Source organism: Vulpes vulpes, chromosome 1, assembly GCF_048418805.1.
Source record: "Vulpes vulpes isolate BD-2025 chromosome 1, VulVul3, whole genome shotgun sequence".
In the NCBI taxonomy this organism is placed as follows: domain Eukaryota; kingdom Metazoa; phylum Chordata; class Mammalia; order Carnivora; family Canidae; genus Vulpes; species Vulpes vulpes.
In genome coordinates, this window is record NC_132780.1 from 40,864,995 (window position 1) to 40,884,413 (window position 19,419).

The 19,419-nt window shown below is 39.8% G+C and overlaps 1 protein-coding gene across 4 annotated transcripts in view; it reads right to left on the reverse strand.

Annotated features, from left to right (window-relative positions):
- LOC112922087 (guanine nucleotide-binding protein G(q) subunit alpha) overlaps positions 1-19,419 on the reverse strand; it is a 307,767-nt gene that overhangs the window by 179,110 nt on the left and 109,238 nt on the right. The gene's annotated exons all lie outside the window — the stretch shown is intronic.

Consider the following 19,419-nt stretch of genomic DNA (forward strand, 5'->3'; position numbering starts at 1 on the left):
TCTCCATATTGTCAATAATTTCTTGCTTTAAAAGCAAATTTCCACTGACCTACACACACATTCAGAGCTCTTCTGAAGCTTAAAAAAAAAAAAAAAAGTACACTCATTTGAGGTGCGTCTGGGTGGCCCAGCTGTTGAGCGTCTGCCTTCAGCTCAGGTCATGATCCCGGGGTCCTGGGATCAAGTCCTGTATCAGGCTCTGAGCAGGGAGCCTGCTTCTCCCTCTGCCTGTATCTCTGCCTCTCTCATGAATAAATAAATAAAATCTTTAAAAAAAAAAAAAAAAGAAGGAAAAGAAAGGAAAAACTCGTTTGAATCCTGCTACTAGCTCAATCCCCCCACCCCACCCCCGGGCCAAGCTGCCCTTTCTCCCCATGCCCATCCCCTGAGTCCTGGTTGTGATGCTTATCACCTCCTTCCCCAGGTGTCCCTTCTGCTTCCAGACAGCACCCCACCTGTCACTCTCCAGCCTCACCTGTGCTCTGAAAACAGCCTCGTATTGCCCTCCCCTCCCACCCTTGGCTCTGGGCACCCCCAAGGCAGCTGGAACCAAAGGCATGAACGGAATCTGAGGCACCTGACCGTCTGATTCCCCTGCACCTTTCTGCCTGTCCTCCTGGCCATAGAACCCGCTGTTCACCTTGCTGCCTTGGGTCTCTCAAATTACTCGACTTTCCCTGCAAGGGGCCTGGTGCTTTCCTATTCTGTGGCCACCCACCAGCCTCCCCGACTCCCACTCACCTGCCAAACCCTCCCATCTCTTAGGACCCACCGCAGACATCACCTGGCAGAGGCCTGCTCTCCTGGTTCCGGGCAGACTCCACTCCCTCCTCACTCCCTCAGTATCTGGTCTGAACGTCAGAGTTCCTCCCTCAACAGTACCCGCTGGAGGCAGAGGCTTATATCTTCCTCACCCCTGCATTCCTCACACAGCTGCTCTGGAAACCCTGGCTGGGAATACACCTTCCCTGTACTCTTGCCATTGAAGCTGACAGACTCAGCTTTTCCAAACTCAGTCTATTCCTCACGAAGTAGGGCTGATAACACCACCATTAGACTTAGCTCTATTGTAACGCCTTGAATGAAGCGAAATGAAACTTCCTCTCAGAATTTTCTTATACGTAAGGCAAGCTGCAAATGGAGAGAAGATATCCTTGAGAAGTGTTTGTTGTCTGTCACTACAGTTAATGTCCAAATAATAGACTTTACCTGATGAAAACTATCCATTTTCCATACCTGTGGTACATATCTAAGGTTCATTGAGCATGCTTTTGAATAACAGGACTTTGGCTTGAATTAGCATTAGCATCCTCCTTAATTCAAATCTCCTCTTTGTTACAGTCTTTCTTGATAAAACTCTTCTGTGCAAACAACATTGGGAGGAATGCCTTAATAGGGTATGGTATTAACAGATGAGACACTTCCTCTGACATGGAGGATCAGTTCAATGTTTACTTTTTTTGTTGTTATTTTTCAATGTTCATTTTTAAATTGCAAGGAAGAGAAAAAGCAAAGTGAGAACATTAAAAAGAATAAAGAGGATCTAAATTTTTTTTTTTTAAGATCAGTAATCCGTACTATGTCATGTATTCTGATCTCAGACTTAAGAACAGAGTTTACAAAATCTAAACTGGAGAAGATGAATACCAGTTTGTGCCAGGACAAAAAAACAGGATAAATCGGAACAGAGACCACTGAATTTCCCCCAGGTCTGCCCGGGGTTGCCTTTGACAGAACACAAGCACTTGCCAATCAGCTCACCTGGCTTCCTTAACTTAACCATGAGCCACAGTAACCAAAGTAAACTTACAGCCTTTTTTTGCTTAACTTACCACCTCAACACACAATCATGGAGTTTGTGCTTTCACTGTTTTGCAACTTGGCCCAGACCTTAGTATCATACACAGCTCAGAACCACAGGACGGGGACACCTGGGTGGCTCAGTGGTTGAGCAGCTGCCTTCGGCTCAGGGCGTGATCCCAGGGTCCCAGGATCAAGTCCCACATCAGGTTCCCCGCAGGGAGCCTGCTTCTCCCTCTGTCTACCTCTCTGCATCTCTCATGAATAAATCAATAAAATCTAAAAAAACAAAAAAACACAGGAGGAAGTAGTATTTGTAGCTATCACCAAGTTCCAGGAAGCACCATGGTCTGGTTGGTGGAGATGTGAGCAAGGCCAGAAAGGAGAGGCCTGTATCTCAGTGAGTCAGAGGAGGGCCAGGAGGGGCTGTGGGCAATCGGGTCAGAGGTTATCAGGAGAAAGGTCAACTCAGCATGGCAGGATCAGTACCCTGAGAAGGAGAAGTGGGCTACACATGAAAAATCAAGGTCTGAGGAACTCCAGGCCCAATGCTGTCCAAGCAGGTGTGGTCACAGACACAGGACTGGGGAGCCGGTGTGGAGCTGGACAGCCCAGGACGCTGGACAACCCTGTGCCGTTGAGCCAGGCAGCCGGGGATTTAGAGAGTTGCCACATAACCTTATGCCTGGCAACCCTGAATATTAGCTTACCTTGCAAAGCCTCAGATTCCTTATTTACGGAAGGAAAGGGAGAGAGTCGTGGGGAGTGTGAGAATAAAATGGGACACTTAGAGGAAGTACCTAGGACATCTGATACCCAGTGAGGTCAAACAGCTCAGCAAGAGGGAAGCTCTCACTCCGTGCTAACTCCCGTGGCTCTCCCGAGGGGCCAAAGGGCCCCTCACCCACTCAGGAATCTGTCCGGTTTACAGGCAGGCAAGTAATCCACTGTGGGAGAAGCTGGGTGCAGAGAGGATATAAAGTAAAAGAATTTTGGCCCTGGCCTTTCTCGCCCAAAGAGATCATTAAAGCACAACTGAATATACCTTATTCTTAAAGGGGAGAAACAAAAATGTCCAGAGGTGAACTACCATTTTTCTAAACGCCACTCCACGTCGGTACACCATCTACAAGGCACCTCAAAATCTGTGCCTCTGTTGCCCCACACTGACAGCCAGGCTCTAGCTCTCTTCCATGTTTGGGGAAACGCTAAAACAAAACAAAAAACTCTTGTCACATCATTTTCAAATCGAAGGCAAAATGCTATTACAAAGACAGTGATGGGAAGACTTTCTGCCTTTCCCCATCTCCCTGGATAATTAGGCCAGCCAGATGCTAACTTGAACACTCACTAAAGCAAGTTCATAGAACACTGGTAGTGCATCTTGCTTCCATGGGGCTGAAAAGCCTAGTTTCTCATATCACATTTCAGCATACCTTTGCTTTCAGTTCACTACATAGCTGATGGCTGAGGCCAGAAAGAGTCAATTTCCAGAACGCAGAGGAATCTGTGATGAAGTTGATTAAAGTTCAGACGTATGTTTTAAGGAACGAGGTTCACAAAATAATCAGTGCTTAGGTCAAATAATTAACAAGCTTGGGGGCTGAGCCAGATTAACATTGGTGTAGGCTAACTTTTCTGACTGGAAGTTTGACTCCAGAATGTTGAAAAGCATCAGTATGTTTGAAAATGACCCAAGCATGTTCTGCTTTCTTACATCAACAGTTCAGAATGATGTCTATGATTGATCTCCAAAGAAGCAGGTAGACTCTATACAGGCTCGTTTCAAAAAAGACCCACAAAGAAAAATGCACACACGCTCAAACCATGAGGAAATGCAAACTATAAAACGCAGGAATAGTAAACATTAGTAGGAGACTTTCTAGTTTGCCTGTGGTAGTCTACTACCCAACTCAAGAAATCAATCTCCTTACCAAAGTGATTTCTTTAGCATAAAAAAAATGCTGCACATATTTGTCTTCTTTAGGTTCAAAAGTTAAGAAGGTCCCTTATTTAAAGTACTCATTCTCTATTACCAAGGAAGAAAACTCGACCACATGTTAGGGATGATGAATACAAAAGTTTTTCATTCATTTAATGGGAAACACGAATATTGAATTATCTATTTAAAACACTCATAACAGCACTGTTAATAAGAATTTTATGATTATTGGCATTGCTATTATAATAACAATACCTACATTTACACGCATAAAATCACTGTTGTGATTTTTATAATTGTATAATAATCTCATTATATCACAGCTGGGCTACCTTTCTCCAGGCAATCCAAAACCTGCTGGTTTGGATTCTCGGGTGGCTGGGCTCCGGTCTCTGTGTGGTAATTAAGCTCCCCAGGTGATTCCAGATCTCACCAATGTCTGAGAACCACTGCCTCAGGCTTAGGGGAAATCTTTCTAGACACTACAGAATGAAAGGATGAAGCATCAAAATTCCTCTTTCAGAACAAGCACTGTGGCCATATTATTTTACATTTGTCAGAAAACCGTATGAGGTAACTAACTACACAGGACCACTGCAGACAGAAGTCCTTATTCTCACCTGCAGAGTAATGATAAAATTACAGACATTTCAAAACAAACCCTTCAGGTGTGAATGTCATTCTGTTCATATTCAGGAAATCTCTGTCCAAATGATCCTTCAAAGAGTCCTCACTGTATGCACTACTAGATTTGTCCATGCTACAAGATCCAAAGGGGACACTCTGACGAGACACATCTGACAAAGAACACAAGATGCCAGCCAGGAATTGAATACACATCTGGCCTCAAGTTTGCAAACACCTACAAAGGCATTTGTATTTCCTTGCAATTCATTTTTTTAAATGATTTTATTTATTTATTCATGAGAGACACAGAAAGAGAGACAGAGGGAGAAGCAGGCTTCCTGCAGGGAGCCAGATGCGGAACTTGATCCCAGGACCCCAGGATCACGAACTGAGCCAAAGGTAGATACTCAACCACTGAGCCACCCATGTGCCGCGCAATTCACTTTTGAAGTGAAGTAACCAATGCAAGTGATCATACTTGACATACAATTACTATCCCCAAAACCACTGCAAGATATAACCTCAATTTAATGATTTGGAAGTGTTACAATCTCTGAAATGAACCTAGAAGAAAGTATATGACTTATGAAAAGAACTATATCATTAGTGGTTTTTTTCATCATTAGTATTTAAAAAATGTAAACTATTACATCACTTTTTACCCTTATATCACTTTCTACAAAGACTTAAAACATTAAAAAAGCTTAGGATTGGCAAGTATGTGGTAAAAACAAGCACACTCAGACTGTACAGTGAAATCTGCTGTGGACTTTTGGGATGGCAATTTAGCAATCTTTATCAAAAGCCCTAAAAGTACATATACGGTTGACCCAGCAGTTCCATGTCTAGCAATTCATCACCCAAAGATATTCTTTAGGGAAAAAGTGAGAAAGTAAATCAGGAAAAAAGGGCTGTGGTACGAATAAAAACAATCATTATTTATATACAGGGCCATACTCCCTTATCTATAATCTGAAATCTTAAAAGTTCCAAGAACTGAAAGATGTTTTTGTAATTCATTTATGGGAAAATGTGACTTGTTGCAAGGCTATTTACAGTCTTATTTCACTAAATACAAACATTAATAAGTTTTGCTGCTGAAATGTTAATATATATGTTTGTAGAGAACTATTCCACACCTCAGTGGGGATTTTGTAAAATCTATAATATATTTCTCACATTATGTTTCTAAAATCTAGAAAGAAATAACTTTGAGATTCCGAAACAATCTGGCCTAGGGAGTTCTGGATATGGGATCATGTACCTACATTTATATGCACACAGTTAAATCACAATAGGTCATGATGTTTAGAGTAGCCTTCTCACACGGTAAAATTACAAAGGATTTCTTTCTTCCTTCGCTTTTATTGTTCTAAATTTTCTTTTTATAAAAAACACATTTATCTTTATATTCATAAAAATCAGTTTATTTCCATTTAGGAAAAAGAAAATAGAAAAGAATCAGGTCCTTATAAAAACACCCAACCAGATTTTTCTAATTTCACATATAGCTCTATCCACCTATTATAGCTCCATGTTTTACAATTTACAGTCAAGTACCATTTTCTGCTGAATAAGCTTTCCAATCACTGTCTGATTTGTGGCTCAGTTTACCATGCAGCTGTACCATTACATAAGGTATGGAAATCCAGATCAAGACCTATGGGTGGCCCAGGAGTGAAACAGCAGCTCAGATACCTTCCTGGATCCCAGCAAAGACCTCTCCATGGGCAAAAAGCAGAGAAGCCTTGCCTCAGGCCCTGGCTGGAGTGGACCTAGAGAACTCCACTGGATCTTTCTCATAAGGAAATTCATTATGTGTCCTGGCGCCAAACCTGTTTGTTGTGTCAACTACATGAGTTTGCTTTTGGGAATCCTTAAGCCCAACTCTGGTTTTAAAGTCTAGCCCCATAAACTTACAAACTGGGTGATTTGGAACATTCATTTTAAACATTTTTCACCTGAGAAATTAGAACACTACTACCTACACCTCACACTTTGGAATATATTAAACATAATACCTGACACTGTGTCAATACGCAGAAGCACTTGGCAAGTTATTTCTCTTCTTTTTCTTTCCTTCCCCTCTCCTTCCTTTTTCCTCACTGGACTGGCTGCCCTCTTACTTAAAACATCCTGGAGCCAAGATAACAAGACCCCTACCTAGTCAGGGTCCTTGATCTCAGCAGTCACAGTGATCTGTGAACCCCTGCAGTGGGCCCCCCATCTCTGTCATTTACATTCTAGACCAGCTATCTTAGGTACTATCACAGACGAGGCCACTTTTCCTGGAAACCATTGGTGCACCTGATAATGAGAACCTAAGTCTCAGTCTTGGGTCACAGCCTCTTTCCTATCACTAAACAATCAGTAATTTCTCCTCACACATTCTGCACTTTACCCAAAGGTCCCTACATTTCTCCTACCCTGGCACATTCTGGGACAAATTAAACCATAGCCCTTTAGGGGACATGTACTAAACTGATGGTAATGTCCTAAAAGTTTTCCAACTGTATTCTCTCACTAATGCCCACACTGACTACGCAAGATAGGTACCATGCTCAACCTCACTCTTCAGATGAGGAAGGCACACCTTAGGAAATATAAGCAACTGCTGAATGTCCTTCTGCTGAAATCTTGCTGAAGTATCAGTTCTGGGATCTTTTCTCCAAAGGTTAGGTAGCCTACTGATCAATTCATATTGCTTCTGGCAGTGGAGAGTCAGTTATTTCAAAGAGGACTCATTTCTGGCAACTTCAACATCACCTGGGAGCTTGTAGGAAAGTAAAAGCTCACGTCTCTCTCAGCTCCACTGAAACACAATCTGCATCTTAACAAGCTCCCCATGTGATGTGTAAATGTTTGAGAAACATTGCTCTAAAATGTAAAATCACTCTTTCCAACCTCATATTTAGTTGGATGACCCAAAGCTGACACCGGACTATGTGACATCTTTTATGCAGAGGAGGAAAGGCATCCCACCTGAGAAGAGCATTTGGCGAAAAGATGGTGTTCTTATATGAAGAAAAAGGCAACTCTCCCTTGGGGTCACCATTCTACTCCATGACTGGGCACAAATGTCTAACATTATATAGACTACTCACAAAGTATGTGGTATTGGCAGTTTTTACGTCATTGTCATGTTCCCTGAAATGAAAAAGTATCTATGTGCTGACATTGCACTTGGCCCGGCAAGGACAAAATTCCTAAAACTTCTGATAACATGGCTAATGCTAAATTTTCTACTGTGATATGGAATATAGGACCATTAAAGAATAATGGAACCCAGAAGTATTTTAACACCCATTTCTGGTGAAGGTTTGGTTGCAGTGTTCTAGAACCAAACAGCTATGCAGTTGCATCCCATTGTCATGGACACAGGCTGTTACAAGGTAGCAAAATGGCTACAAGAGGTCAAAAAAGTAAAAACTAGAGCACAGTAGCTTCCAGAACGCACAAAGGAAAACAATCACTTGCATAGCCAAACTCTTATCCTAGAATCACTGACCTTAAGGACTGTTCACTCCCTTCCAGACATGCTAGTGGTTACCACCATCAGTACAGCCTTCTTGTCAGATCAAAACCATTATATTTTTCTTTACCACAGAGGATGCATCAAGAAGGAAGAAAGTAGGCAGCCTGCCAACCAATCTAATTATTCTTGTGCATCTCAGCAGTGATACCAACTTGATATATTCCAGTAATGCCACTCCTCTAAGTCATTTTTCATTTTGAACAAATAATACAAGATTGTAAGAGAACTGCAAAATCATCTTACAAAATAGTGGGGGTAACAACTTAAAGGTGTCTTCTTAGCAAATTAACTTTGAAAAACATTAAAATCAGGAAAATAAGTGTGTTCCACATACAAGTTCCCATACAAGTTCCAAATACAAATAAAATGTATCAAGCCAAAATTAGTCATCATAGCTTTTAACGAAGGGCTTTTTTATCCCCTGAAAGGAAAGTTTCATAATATAACATGACATGATCTTTTTAAGTGCATTTCCTTATTTGGATACAGGCACATGTACTCATGAAAATCTTATGTATATTAACAATATACTACTCAAAAAAAAATCACAATTATGTAGCAGGTGTAAGTGATTTCGGGTAAAACAATATCTGAAGAGAGTGAGAGAGTACAGCTTCTTAGAAACAAGATTTCCGGCTTTGAAAACCAAACTGTTGCTTTGTGAAATACTAAGCAAGACCTACCCTAAATTTCTACAATACCAAAAAGTAAGCCCAGAACTGAAATTACTTCTTCAGTGAGGTGAAAATGTGAAAGAAAAGTGCTAGCATTTCTCATGCCCTCCCTAGATCTCTTCAGACTTTATTAGGCATTCACTTTCCTTGGTTCCAACAAATACATTCTGCCTCTCTAATTGAAAATAGATGCATTGTTTTAAAATTAAAGGGGAAAATCATGCATTACTTGGTTTAAAAGAACAAGGAAAGTATTTATGTGATGCTTTGCCAGGAGTTAAGCAGGAACAGCCAAATGACCAGATTCACTACTTCCTACTAAAATGTGTTAAACTCTGCCACATGTATTTTGTATGGTGGCTGTCAGTCCCCGGGCATCCAAGATCTGAGCAGACGAAAGGGGTTTTACAAGAAGACTGCTTACACAGAATTCTCTCGGGTTTGGACAGATCAGATCCATAATATTCCTTCAAGCACTCACAGTTTCCTTTTTCAAAAACAGCCAAAGTGGTTTCTGTTGACTAGCACATAGGAGGCACTTAAAAAATATCTATTGAATGACTAAATGAAAAGAACATCATCTCCATTTAACAATGGACAACTTTTCAATTTTTCAGACTATTGCCATTTAATTCCTGCAACACATTGTAAAGTAAGGGATTATAATCACCATAATTTTACAAATAAAGAAACTGGAATTCAGAGAGATTAATTTACTCATATCAGGTAGTGATTTTGTTCTAAAGCTGGATCTCAAGGCTAATTGTGTTGGACTCCAGCTATACCACAGTAATACCACCCTGCACACAAGCTCATCATCGTACAGTAAACAAATGTTCACTTGTTCATTTATTCAACAGAGCAGAACGTGTGCCGAATACTGTGCTACGTTTAAATACTAAAAGCCCCTATCTCTGCTCTCAAGTGTAAATTTTCTTCCTTTCATCCAACTTTAAATGATGTGGATTAGCTGAAGACAGACACATGAGATGAGTTACTTCCAGATGAGATGGGCCACACAGCAGACTGAGGCTGGTAGGCCAAAGAAACATTATCTGAAGACAGTCATTATATAGGTACAAGATGGGAGAGGATACTAGTATTTCATCAGCTTCATCCTCTCATATATAAAGAATGTCCATAGGTAATTTCTAATGCACAAAACATCAATTATACTTATTATTTTGTAGGAGTTTTTTTACATATTGAGGATATATGATATAATTATGACTGTGTTATATGTATCCGTGTGTGTTTACGTGTCTCCAGTTCCACCCATGCTTCATACTCTACTTCACCAAGATCAGTTGCTTCCCAAAATCTTCATTAAGGCATAATTGAATAAAAATTTTACATAATAGGATTAAAATATTATGATTAATGAAAGAACAAAACCAGTTTGCATTTACCTTCCTACCAAACTACAGTTCTCACACTGAGCCACAAAGAAGGTTAATTTCTACAATAGCTGGAGACCACACAAGAGCAACAAAAAAGAAAATCCAGATAAGCCTATTCAATCCTTCCAAGAGGCTATATAGATAGTATCAATATGAAATAAAAAGGGATTCTGGTGCCAAATCTGCCAAATCTAAGTGGTGCAGAGCAATGCTGCCTAAAAGGGGATTCGTGGAAGGAACTTGGTAGAACCCCATTGTTTTCAGTCTGGATGCCACTCCAGTTAAGGGAAATGCTATGGTGCTAAAGAACATGACCCCACTGAATAATGATAAAACCACATAGCAGCTCCATCACCCTTTATAAATGAGCTACGTGATAATAAAAATGTCACATTATTAATCCAGGAAAAATGGATGTCCTCCTACTGGGAGCTATGTAGCCAACACAGGCTAAATAAGAAAATGAACTGAGGTCTCAGGGAAGGGGAAGCCCCTTGTATTACAGAGAACAATCATAATATTTGGATTCATCCTGGCAAATCTACCATCCGTTAAAGAAATGTTCTTCCTTGAAAGTACCTTTAATTACAAGTGAATACATTCCAAGCTTGTATAATCTTCAGAATAAAACCAAAGCTGAATGACTTATACTATCTGATATTAGACACAATGCAAGATTAGCCTTTAACACAGTATTGACACAAAGATACACAAACCAGACCAAGGAAAAAGAATAGACAGTTCAGAAACCACCCCACATATACACATTCACTTAATTTGCAACCAAGTGACAGCCTGGCATTGCACTTGGTAAAGGATGGTCTTTTTCAATAAATAAGTTGGGTTAATTAGATATCCATATGAAAAAAAAACTAAAACTTGACCCCCGCCCCACACCATATTCTACAATCCATCTGAATGGATTTTAGAGCTAAATGTAAAAAGCAAAAAATAATAATTTAGAAGACAAACCAGGAGATTACCTAAAAGACCTGAAAGTGGGCAAAAGTTACTTCCAAATGGACACACAAAGCATTCATCAGAAGGGGGGGGAATGAGAACTTCTTCCCCCTCAAGGAACCAAGAAGTAAATAAGAAGCAAGCCACAAAGTGGAGGAGATATCTGCAATAAATGTACTCAACAGAAATGAAGATCCTCAATATACAAGACTCCTACAAAATTACAAGAAATCAAACAACCCAGAAAAAAAAAACTTTTTTAAACAACCAAATAGCCAATGAACATATGAAAAAGTGCTCAGCACCCCTAGTTGTCAAAGAAATGCAAATTAAAACAACAATGTGATGCCATTATCCAGCTACTAGATTAGCTAAAATAAAAGACTAATAATACCAAAACCTGTCAAGGACTGAGAGCAACTAGAACTCTCATAGAGAGCTTGTAGGAGGATAAATTGGTACAACTGTTCTAGAAAACTCTTTGGTAGTATTTATGTACTGAAACTGACCAGATGTATCCATTCTGACTCAGCAATTCCAAATCCTAGGTATATAATCTGAAGAAATGCATGTTACGTTCATCAAAAGACAGGTACAGGAATATTTATATTGGCATCATTCGTAATAGCCAAAAATACCCAAATTTATATTAACAATAGGACATATAAACAAACTGTGGCATATTCATAAGATGAAATATTATAAAACAGTGCTGTCCAATACAGAACCACAAGTAACATGCAAATTTTAATGTAAATTAATAAGATTAAATTAAAAAATCAGTTCCTCAGATTACCACACTTTACAGGCTCAATGGCCACATGTGGCTGGTGGCTACCATATACAGCAGGGACATGAACCATTTTCACAAAATTCTATGGGGGCATTGCTATTATACATATATAAATGAGAATAAATGAATTACAATGATAAGTAAAAACAGGGGCGAATGCCCCAAATGTAACATTGAGCAGAATAAACCATATAGAAAGGAGTATATGCTATATGCTTCCATTCTTACAAAGTTCAAACACTACACAACTAATCTATGGTATTAGAAGTCAGGAGGTAGTCACCCTTTGGGAGTTGGGGGCATTGACTAGAAGGCAGGATGAAGAGGCTTCGGTGGTTTTAGTCATACTGATCTGGATCAGTAGATATGAAAACAAGTGTGTTCACAATGGAAAAACACAAGTGGCTCAATATTGGTGATATATACATGTCTCTGTATGTAACCAAAAAGAGAGAGAGAGAGAGAGAGAGAGAAATTAAGCCTCACTCTACGGCTAAAGCTCTTCTTTGTTTCAGAATCTTCCTCCAATAAAACTCAACTCAAGATGCTCAGCCTGGGGGTGCCTGGCTAGCTAAATTGGTTCAGCATCTGACTCTTGGTTTCGGCTCAGGTCACAATCCCAGGATTGTTGTGGGATTGAGCCCTGTGACATGTTCCACCTCAGTGCGGAGTCTGCCTGAGATTCTCTCCCTCTCCCTCTGCCCTTCTCCCAACTTATGCACAAGCACACATACTCTCTCTAAAGTTAAATAAATAAAATCTTTAAACAACAACAACAAAAAGATGCTCATCCTGGATAAATGCTATGGCACGCCTTTGGATTATGGAATTTTAGCCAAGCAAAGGGGATTTTTAACAAGTCTTACATTCTTCTATTTTTACATGGCCATCAGAGGTATAAGATGAATAAAGAACTGCAATGAAACAAAGACAGAGTGAAGAGAGAAAAATATGGCTAGAAAGTATTTGCCAGATATTAAAAGAGAAAAGTATGTAAAGAAGAGTCTGAAAGCTCACAAAGCTACTGGAAAATCAGTCATGATTCAACTCCCAATAAGAATCCTAGAGAGGGGGATCCCTGGGTGGCTCAGCGGTTTAGCACCTGCCTTTGGCCCAGGGCACAATCCTGGAGTCCCAGGATCGAGTCCCATGTCGGGCTTCCGGCATGGAGCCTGCTTCTCCCTCCTCCTGTGTCTCTGCCTCTCTCTCTCTCTCTCTCCCTCTCTCTCTCTATCATAAATAAATAAATCTTTAAAATAAAAAAAAAAGAATCCTAGAGAGAAGGGAGGAAGTTGTAAACCAACCTCAGATCAAGTTGGCCGTGAAAAGTCTCCAGATCCTTTAGACTCTTTATTTTAAAAAAAAAACTCTCAGATTGTAGAAGCAGGAGTAGAAAGTATTCCTAGGAGAAAGTGCAGACTGTCTTCGGTGGCCAGTAGCCAACAACCCAACGGAAATACTGTCACTGGCAATCTCCCCAATACCTGCATCTGATTTTGACCTTTGTTTTATTTTTGGTTTTTAAAAATTTTGACCTTTGAATGCCATTTAAAAGGGGAAAAAACTTCATGGATGTAAATATTGTAATCACTCATGGGATTCAAATGCAAAGAAAGATCTCCATGGGACTAGAGATCACTATCACTTAGAATCTCTCGTTTATTGTCTTTGGTTTTAATTTTCCTAAGTGCTCTGGAATGGACAAAGTCCCAAAAAGGGAGGAGATTGAAATTATAACAAAATAACAAGAGCTTTCTTGGAGTTTTTGGAATCAGATAATCAGCATGAGGGAAAACTGTGCTGGGAAGGGTTTTAGAGGATGTCCAATCCATCCCTGGTCTTATTTTAGCAAAATTGCCTTAAAGAATTTCACATGTAAAAAAAAAAAAACATTCTATTTTTGAATGCATCCTGATAAGGAGATGGCTTTACCTCCTTTGGTGTCCCATTTCAATGACTGTCACTCTGATGAAAGTTTCCCTCAGATACCTCCTATATCTGGTCATGCTGTTTAAATGATTTTCTGTTTGTTTTATTCTTAATAAACACAGAAGATTAGCAATGTTCATTGCCTCCATGATAATTCATCTTTTAACAACTTGCAATCTCTTTTTTTACTTATCACCTACAAAATATTTTCATATACATTATCTATTTGACTCTTGAAACAATCCTATTATTATCTGTCCCATTTTACACATGTGGACACTCCAGCTTAGAGAGTAAGGAAAGTTAGGCTTAGGGAAAAAAAAAAAGTCTGACAAAAATCCCAAGGTTACTTAGCTATTCAGGTCTTGGGCTCAAATTCAGCTATGTCCTTCACATATATGTGTGTTACTAAGTCACTAGCCCTACAACCTCTCCATGCCCCGATTCTGAATAAGTCCAGAATGAGAAGTTGTACTTTGGGATAGGCCTAGCAAATGCTGGGAAAAACTGGAGGACTCTCTTCCATAGAGAATCCGCATGTGATTTCCTTTTCTAAATTGACAGTGTGACTTAGCAGCAGGTAATTGTGATTTGTGGCAGCATTATTCCCTTCTTCTAGTAACTGCACCCTGATTTCCCTCAGGAGCTGTCAATCCAATTGCCCAGACTTGTCAGAGAGCTAACACAGAATCCAGGCCAGACTTCTCAGGCAAGTTTTTTCCCCAGGAATCTGAATCTTGAATGGAGTGACAAGAGAATGAAAATGGTCAGAGTCCAAGCATCTCACAGATGGGCTCCCCAGACCTGCTCTGGTTTCCAAGAACTAAGCCTCCTGCTTCTCCACACTTCTCGGGGGTCACCTCATATTCTCATTGGGCACCTCTTCTACTTCCGTTAGCCAGGGTTGGCTTCTGTCGCTTGCAAGCACAGAACACTGCCTGATACAACCCTTGGGAGGAACAGATTAAAATACAAACTTGGTAAGTTCTGCTTTCATTATGTGCTTATTCTGTAGGTGAGAAATATTAAAAGGAAATCAGCCTCTTAGCATGTTGTAAACTATGAAAATTCCTTCACAGGGAAAAAAGGAATCCAGTAATTTCTTGTGCCACTGACCCAAGGCAGGAATCAGTTGGCAAGTTCTCCAGAATCCTGGCTGTGTTTTTTCTAAAACACGGCTTCTGGAACCTTAGATTTCTCAAGAGGTACAGAAAATTCAGAAAGCTGTCAGAGTGTTTAAAAGAGGTATTCTGAAAAAAAATAAAAAATAAAAAAAAATAAAAGAGGTATTCTGGGATCCCTGGGTGGCGCAGCGGTTTGGCGCCTGCCTTTGGCCCAGGGCGCGATCCTGGAGACCCGGGATCGAATCCCACGTCGGGCTCCCGGTGCATGGAGCCTGCTTCTCTCCCTCTGCCTTTGTCTCTGCCTCTCTCTCTCTGTGACTATAATAAATAAATAAAAATTTAAAAAAATAATAAATAAAATAAAAATAAATAAAAGAGGTATTCTCCTGGTGAAAAGTCCTTTCTGGGAGGGCTCAAGGAGGACAGAGCAACTTGTGTTCCAAGAGACACTCAGCCACCAGGAGAAAGGGAAATAAGTGTCAGACCTGGAAACTCCTGGCTAGTTAGTGAGAAGCAACTGCAGCTTTGCTGTCAAGTGAGTCCAAGTCATCCAGACTTCCAGGTCTAAAAGCAGAAACTAGAAGAACAGGTAACATTGTCTACTCAACATTAGCAAGTGGTGGAGTTCTACTCAGTAACTCTCTTGAGTTCACCGCATGAAGAAGCATCCCATCAGATTTCTTTTTTCTTCCTGGGACTGGTCAAGGCAGCAAAAGCCTGTCAATACTTTGAATTTGCCCTAAGAATTGCCTGATTTCACAGTTTGCAGAAACTACAAGCCAACGATAAAGGGATACCAGGATCTGCTAGTCTGAGGTAATCTATTCAATGAGCAAAAGCACTGGCAACATGTGGGGCATGTTGTGGAGACAATGAATCACAAGACAAGACGCTTGCTCACTATAACGTAATGTGCAATCTGAGAAAATAAGGCACCTGCATATGAATTATCAATAGGTGATGCAGGAACTGCCAGACACATAACACGTACACAAAAATCTGGAGTCAATACCTCGAGATCTATCCCATCTCCCAACCCCCACCTTAATTCAAGATAGTTCTTAGCCATGTGAGCACAGAAACTTTTTCTCTCTTCCTTCTTATGGAGCTGATTTCAACACCTAAACAAATAATCAGAAGACTACGTCAGCGTAAGAGGGGAAACCATAAAATAATAATATTGGAAATTCTCCCTTTTGAAGAGTAAAAAATGACAGAGGTACGTCACAGTCGAATGCCTTGTAATTAGTGGAGCATTAAATGTATCTTTTGATTTAAGTAGGTGACAAACATTTAATCCCTCTTAACATCAGCTATCAACAGTTGTGTTTAGGGATATGGCAAAGTAATATAAATATATAAATAAACCCTTGCTCACAGTACATTCAGAAGTCTCCAGACATATTCTCTCATTTGGGTGGAGTCCAAGCAGCTCACCTATAAACATTACTCTCTTGGCAAAGAAAATTCAAGAACAGGATAGTGGATACTCACCCAGGAAAGAACTGATCTTTATTTTGGTACAAGTCTGTAATTTATTACAAACTACTCCTGAGCTAGCCAATCCCTCAAACACTGTGTGGTCCACACCACCATCTAGGGCAGAGACAGTGGCCTGGACTCCCCTGACCACTGCACCAGCCCCCCAGGTAACCAGTAAAATTCTCAACTCAATGTAGTAACACTTATGCAGAAGCCAAAGAAATTCCAATATTCTGGTGCGGTATTCCATTGCTAGAATGAATTTCACGGCAAAGGAAACTGTCAACAATTTCCCAGTTAAGAACAGGGCATACCATTTTTTAAGCTACATTTTGCTCTATAAAATACATGAACTTAGAAGCAAGTACCAAGTTAGGAGAAAAATACTAGAAAGTGTTTGTCTTTATTTATGCTCACTTCATACATTATGACCAATGTGGCCATAGATGCAAAGAAGCTTTTGTAAAAACGTTTTTTAACATCTTTAGTGTCACAAATTAATATAAACCACAGTGCATTTCTTCCAAGTAATTACTAAAAAAAAAAAAAAAATGCACACCAAATCCCTTGAACTATTTACAAAACACAGAGCATACTGTAACCAGAAATTTCTATAGGAAATTCCAACTGAAACATAAAATATTATTATTAAATGGGTATCATAAACACAGGAAAATAAAATTCAAACTTCTTAGCCTGGATTCAAAACCTTTCAGAAATATATTCCAAACCATTTTTTAATTTTATTTTCCAGTTGTCCTCTATAAGAATTCTGCTCAAGTTAAATTGACCAACACAGTCATTCCTTTTTTCTGAACATTTTGCTCCTGCCATTCCTCTGCCCCAGAGTGCCTCTCCCTCAGCCATGCCCTTGACTCTTTCTGGATTGTCCATTTCTGCTCTGACAGCACACAGCATTTATTCCCTTTTGCATATAAAACCACTTCAGCAATGAGCTGCTGATTTAAATCAGAATAAGCATTTCAACAACTTAAAGTTGCCTAAAAAGCGATTTGCCCACTCATAAAACAGTATTTTTTGAGCCTCTACTATGTATAAGTACAATACCAGGGTCCTCAAAAAACGCTGAGGCACAAGTGACTTCACCTACTTTTTAAGGAGCTTTGAGTCTAGTGGGGAAAATAAGATCAACACCCAACTCACCATGATGAATGTAATAAGCGAGGCAACTGTAAACACTCCACTATGGTTTCTGCTAAAAGAGGGTGGGATTACTTAGTGCAAGGCAGGGGGCGGTGTGCCGAGAACTCTAGGAGGAAGTGGCAGTTGGGTGGAATAGAAATAGGACATTATGTCCTCAAGAAGCATTAACAAAGGCAAGGAGTGGGCAGAGCTCAGGAAGTTAATGGATGAAGCAAGGAGTAATGCTTCAGAATATGTGTACATTGTAGAGAAAGTGGAACAAATGGGAAAGTAATTTATATTACAAATTAAAGGGGATTAAACATACTGAGAAATTCAGAGGCTCGCATACGCTCACGTCACTATATTAGGCAGCGTATTAAGTAACCAAGAGATGTGGGAAGATTCCACAGGGTAATTATAATATCTGAGAAAAATCGTACTATTATCACTTTTTATGATGTCGGTTTTTAACTGAATGGTATTCACCACAATAAAGTCTACTTAATTAGAATTGCTACAAAGAGTTCAAGTAACACATGCTGTTAAATATTCTTCACTGTGTTACGTGAATAAGGCATAAGTTCCACTCCATCTTCCATATCTACATGATAGTACAATAAATGGGCCTCCCATGAAAAGCTAATACCAAAGCAAGATCCTGAAGTATTCTTCTGGAACATCCAAGAAAGATGATTTTTGTGCATCATTAAGGGAAACTGCATTATATTATAAGGGGTCAACTGGCAATATGTTTATATATATATATATATAAGCACACACACACAGTTGACCCTTGAAAAAGATGGGTTTGGACCCTAGGTGCACTTATAGGTGGATTATTTGGATACACACAGTGCAGTATTGTAAATGTATTTTCTCTTCCTTAGGATTTCCTTAATAACATTTTCTTTTCTCCAGCTTGTTTTGTAACAATACAGTATATAATACATATAACACACAAAATATGTATGATCGACTGTTTATATTCCTGGTAAGGCTTTTGGTCAACAGTAGGCTATTAGTTAAGTCTTGGAATAGTCAAAAGTTGTATGTGGATTTTTTCCCCTTTTTCCCAACAGGGGGTTGGGACCTCTGATTCCCATGTTGTTCAAGGGTCAGCTGTATGTATATCATACCACGTATGTGGTTAACTCAGTGAGAATCCAAGTCGCCGGCATTAAGGCACAATTCCTTTCAGAGAATTTTCTCACAACTGCAATGAAACAAGTGTGTCACTATTTCAGAAACTCATTACACTGAAATTTCTCGGTGGGGGACAACCCTGATCCTTCTAAATTTAGACTGGTTAGATATCCAGGCAGCCTCATCTGGCTCAGGCACCACGTTCCCAGGCTCATAAACCTGCCTACATCGTTTTCACTCTTGAGGGTAGAAACAGGAAAGATTCTTTGTGGAGGGTCTATCTGCTGTTTGTGGAGACACTCTCCTGTCACCATTGGAAAACTAAGTGCCAGAGTATCAGTTAGATAAGAAACAGCCAGTCGATTTCAAGGAAATATCCAAGAAAAATAACTGCCTGATTTTAAAGTGATCTGTACACTCAGAAGCTTCTAGATGGTAAGAGAAGTGGAGATACAGAGCATTGCTTTATTTTACCTATGATTCACTTTGAGTTACATCTCAGTTTATGAGTCACAGTGGGCATGCCAGCTTCTTGCTGTCACATATTGACCTGGTAGACGGAAACATTTTTAAGAGTAGATTATCAAGAGCACGGAGAGACTGGAAGTCCTGATGGAAGGCCCTCGAACAAATGTAGGTGCAAATGCAATGTTCTGTCAACAAAAAGTGAGGTTTTACCAGCTTACTGTAACATCAACACCTACCAGCCCTGAGAAAATTTAGATTTTGTTTTCCTCCTCACCCTTTCTCAAGTGATTTTAGAAGTTTGCATTACTGTAACACAACGGCAGGGAAACATGTTTGAAAGGTTATTGGAAGTGACAGATGGACCTATTTTGAAATAAAATTAAGCCTGTGGTACTA